This window comes from Sapajus apella, unplaced genomic scaffold (assembly GCF_009761245.1).
Source record: "Sapajus apella isolate SASKATOON/1434 unplaced genomic scaffold, GSC_monkey_1.0 scaffold6, whole genome shotgun sequence".
NCBI classification, from domain to species: Eukaryota; Metazoa; Chordata; class Mammalia; order Primates; family Cebidae; genus Sapajus; species Sapajus apella.
In genome coordinates this window covers 10443682-10448797 of record NW_022436946.1, presented here as the reverse complement: position 1 = coordinate 10448797, position 5116 = coordinate 10443682, and the positions used below count along the sequence as shown (strand labels likewise).

General features: G+C 37.8%; 1 pseudogene; it reads left to right on the top strand.

The window, feature by feature from the left end:
- The first annotated feature begins 507 nt into the window (after positions 1-507).
- Positions 508-3107, top strand: LOC116548977 (annotated as a pseudogene).
- The last annotated feature ends 2009 nt before the right edge of the window (positions 3108-5116 follow it).

Here is a 5116-nt window from a genome sequence, read left to right as displayed (position 1 = left end):
GGATCACTACTGTGGCTATGAGACAACAAACAGGTTTTGCCAGATGTTCCAGTATAAACAGCTTCTCTGCTGTCAAAACCTAGAGTTGAAGTGCAGAAGAGGGATATTTCAACCTCCTTCATACTCCAGTAGAGAATGAGCCATTATTATTTACTCAACTTGTCAAAGATAAACATTAAATCAATTTAATGATTTAAGAAGAGTGAATTTGAAATTGGGAGGCAAATCTACCATTTACTTCCATGTATTTTTTCTGACATCTGTAAAACAAGGCTAATGATATCCACATCACAAGACTCTTATAAAACGTTAAAAATTTTTCCTGAGAAATTCCTTTGTACATGAAAAAATACTGTAGCTATGTAAATTAGTAAGGTATTTTCCTAGTCTTTTTAAATTCTGAGGTTGTGCTTAGTTTGTGAGGTTTGGAAATTAACTTGAATCGTTAACTCACTCAGGTTAAAATTTGGCCTCTGGAGCAAAACAACTCTTTATTAGCACTCAGTTATGTCAAAAAACAAGTGTTGGGCCCAGCAGGTTCTGTCCGGGGAAGATGGCAGTGGCTGGGGCAGTGTCCATGGAGCCACTAGTGTAATGGTCCACTTAGCAGTTGGGGAAAACTTTTGGTCTGGATGTCAGCAAGGAGATCATGCACAGTGCTTTCAACAAAATCAAACTTTAGATGGGGAGAAATCAAGGGACCAGCTAAAGCTGGGTAGGAGGAAAGGGAGAAATAGGAAGTTCCTGTATTTGCTGAATCTGACATAACTGCAGAGGTAAAACACCTTTTGATTTGCCCAAGGAACAAGAGAAACAACAACTCTTTGAAGAAGAAGACAAAGTTTGTCAATTTACACACAAGAGAGAGACCAACAGGCTTGCAGTCTGCTCCACAGTTGCCACCCTTGTGATTGCCTGGGCCAGAAGCACAAGCTCATCAATAGCTGTCTGATTGGTGGGCCTGTTTTTTGTGAACAACAGGGCTCCAGCCCTTGACTATTCTGTGTCACTCTGGTATGTACTCATGAAGAACAGGATATTTTACAGCATGACTCAAATGAGAGCCAGAAACTGCTAAAGAAGCTCATGCCATTGATGGAAAATTCTGGAAAGGGGGACATCTCTGCCAAGGACTTTCTATGTCATCAAGAATTTCAAATTTAGTCTGGTCTGGTGAAGGCTATCAAGTACAAAGACAAACTGTTGGAGTTGGACCAGGCTGGTTTTCAAAGGAACCACCCAAGTCATTGGTGATGATCAGATTACTTTGCCAGTGATTCTAACCTGTGGGAAACCAAACAAGGAGCAAGAAGAGGAGCTGAGAGAACTTTGACATGCTTCTCGACTCTCTAAGAAGGTCACCATTAACTTTACAGGCAGGGAAGATACCGGAAAAAAAAATTCCATTAGCAGAATATCACAGCAGAATACATGAGACAATATAGGCCTTTACCAAGGAAACCTTGAACGAGACACTGACCACATTTGATATATCTCCTGAAGAGCCTTTGGGAATTCTGATAAATCTCAACACGTATCAGACCCCTCCACAGTGGGTTGACTACTTAGGTGCAGCCTCACAGAAGAATGCTTCCCATTCAGCAGGATTGGGACTAGAGTTCAACTCATTTCAGTACTACTTGTGAATGCAGGATTAAGACTTTCAGGGAGGTTTGACAGTGTGTCTTGCCTCTCTATACATCATCCCTGGGTTTCTCAGCTTTTTAGAGGGATTAGAAAAGGATGGAGTGCAGATCCCGGTACATCTCCCACAGAGGACAACTTTGGAGAGCAGTCGTAGCCAAAACCTCCCTCTGCCTTCAAGAAGTCTCAGAACTCCAGGCTACATATCATCATCTTCAGGGAAAGATGTGGAATTTCCCAGGGAATATCCATCAGGTTGTCTTCTGGGCTGTCTGGACCTAATTGGTTGTTTCAGAAGCAATTTAAGGAGTAGTTTCCAGACATCAGTCAAGAATCATGTTCTCCACTTGTTTTCATCTGCAAAAATCCTCAGGAAATGGTTGTGGAGTTTCCTATTAAAGAAAATAAAAAATCTGGAAACTGGATTCCAAGATCCATCAAGGAGCAAAGAAGGGGTAAATGATGCAGAATACAGCTTTCTGACTCAAGAGAAAAGAAACTATACAGCACAGTGGAGTTTGGTACACTAAAATTGCCATCCACTTTTTTTGGAATTGATGCAGTAGAAATGTAAAAGCTTGGTTGGCATCAGGCTTGAATCTCAGAATTTTAACTCTTACCAAAATCTGTATTTTTCTTAAGGAGTAGGATTCTTACTTATGTAGTGGCTCAAAATCTTTGAACACATTATTTATAAAAAACTATTTGAAAAAAAGTTCAGGAGTGTTTCCTATTATTTGCAGTTTACCGAGGCTACAAACTTGCATGTTTCTATATAAAACATTTTCTCTCTCATCTTTCTTTTGACATGGGAAAGTACAATGAGATCATGGCAAAACATGAAAAGAGGAAGAGGAGTGTGGTGTATGAGACACTGGTTGAGTGCAAAAGGTATATAGTCAGATAGACCCAAATTTTAATATAACCTCTGGTACTCACTAAACCTGTTATTGATTATAGATTAAATTAGGTAATACTTCTTAAATACCTTATCAAATCTGTGCTAAGATGATGCCATACTACACATATCAGAAATACATGAAAAAATATTAATATTCAAATTGGCATTCAGGTAGTAGTGGAATCCCCTTTTTCTTATGCAAGGGAGATGCCTCAACTTTAAAGTGGATGAAGCGGATCAGGCTGTAGAGAAATGAAAAAGTACAGTGATAGCTGTTGTCATGAGTCTTTGAAGGGGCTTGAGACACAGAATTAGAAGTGCAGGGTATAGAATGTCTAAAATTTACCTTAGGATAATGTGAAAATCTAAAAGTCATGAACAAACTATGAATACACACACACACACACACACACACACACCCCTTGAACAATGTGGGGGTTAGGGACACCGAGGTCCTGTGCAGTCAAAAATCTGTGTAACTTTTGATTTCCCCAGAACTTAGCTACCAATAACTTACTGTTGATTGGAAGCCTTACTGATAGCATGAATAGTCCATTAACAAATATTTGTATGTTATGTGTATTATATATTGTTTTCTTACAATCAAGTAAGTTAGAGAAAAGAAAATGTTATTAAGAAAATCATGAGGAATAGAAAATGTACTTGCTAATAAAGGTCTTTGTTCTCATTGTCTTCATGTTAAATGGGCTGAGGAAGAGAAGGTAAAGGAGGCGTTGGTCTTGCTGTCTCAAGGATGGCAGAGTCAGAAGAGGTGTAGGAGGTGGGAAAGGAGGCAGAAGGAGCAGTCACACTAAGTGTAACTTTTATTGGAAACTTTTGTATTAGTGAACCTGTGTAATCCAAATCCATGTTATTCAAGGGCCAACTGTGTATACATAGCTTTATGAAAGTATACAATTTAATATATAATTTACTCACTGTATGTACAAGTTTACTCACTCTAAGTATGGCTTAGTGATTTCTAGGAATTTTATAAACTGTATGACAATCGCAACAATTCAGTTTTCTTTTTCTTTCTTTCTTTCTTTTTCTTTTTTTTTTTTTTTTTGAGATAGAGTCTTACTCTGTTGCCCAGGCTGGAGTACAGTGGCATGATCTCAGCTCACTGCAACCTCTGCTTCCCAGGTTCAAGTGATTCTCCTGTTGCAGCCTCCTAAGCAGCTGGGATTACAGGAATGTATCAACACGACTGGCTAATTTTTGTATTTTTAGTTGAGGTGGGGTTTCACTATATTGGCCAATCTGGTCTCAAACTCCTGACCTCAGGTGATCCACCCGCCTCGGCCTCCCAAAATGCTGGGATTACAGGCATGAGCCACCTTGCCCAGCCAATAATTCAGTTTTAAAGTACTTCTATCACCAAAAAATTATTGATATCTTGCTTCCTTTTGTAATCAATCACCACTTCAAAATTAAGCCCCAAGCAACCAATATTTGCTTTCTAGTTTTGTCTTTTTCAAAAATTTTATATAAGAGAAATCTTATACTATATATTTTTCATGCATGGCTTCTTTAACTTGGTGTAATTTTTTAAAGTTTATTCATATTGTAGATATATCAAAAGTTCATTTTTATTGCTGTATAGCATTTCATTGTTTAGATATACCAGATTTTGTTTATCTGTTCACCAAATGATGAACGTTTATATTATTTCCAGTTTTTGGCTATTGTTGATAGTGCCACTATGAATTTTCACAGATAAGTATTTGTATGGACATATGTCTTCTATTCTCTTAGATATGTGTCTAAAAGTAAAATTGCTAGATTATATGGTGTCAGTTTATTTTCTGTTGCTATAGCAGAATATGTGAGACTGGGTGATTTCTTAAAAAAGAAGAGAGATTTGTTTTGGTTAATGTTTATGAAGCTTGGAAATCCAATTCTGGAAATCCAAAATTGGGTGGTCACATCTGGTCAAGTTTAGGTGAAGGCCTTGTGCTGCATCAGAACATGATGGAGAAGAGGAAAGATAAGTAGGTACATGTAAATGGGAAAAAACACTAGAGGCAGCCTCACTTTATAATAACTTGCTCTTGTGGTTACTAATCCTGTGCCTCAAATTCACTCAGTCCCTGGAGAATTAGCCTAGTCCTCTGAGAGTGGTATTAATCCTTCTTAATGACCTGATCACTTCTTAAAGACCCCACCTCCCAACACTACCACACTGGGGATCAAATTTCCAACACTTGAATTCTGGGCAACCCACTTAAATCAGCATATGGTAAATGTGATTAACTAAGAAAATATCACTGTTTTCTGAAGCATCTATGCCATTTACATTACCATCAGCAATCAATGAGGGTTTCTGTTTTTCCACATCCTCATCAGTGCTTGGTATTATTAGTCTGTTGGATTATAGCCATTCCAGTAGATGTGCAGTGTATTTCATTGTGGTTTTAATTTGCATTCCTCTAATGACTAATGATGTTAAGCATTTTTTCATGAGCTAACTTGTCACTTGAATGTCTTCTTTGTTAAAACATCTACTTATCTTAAATTTTTTTTCTCTTTGTATTATTGAGTTGGAAGAGTTATTTATGTTTCCTGTAT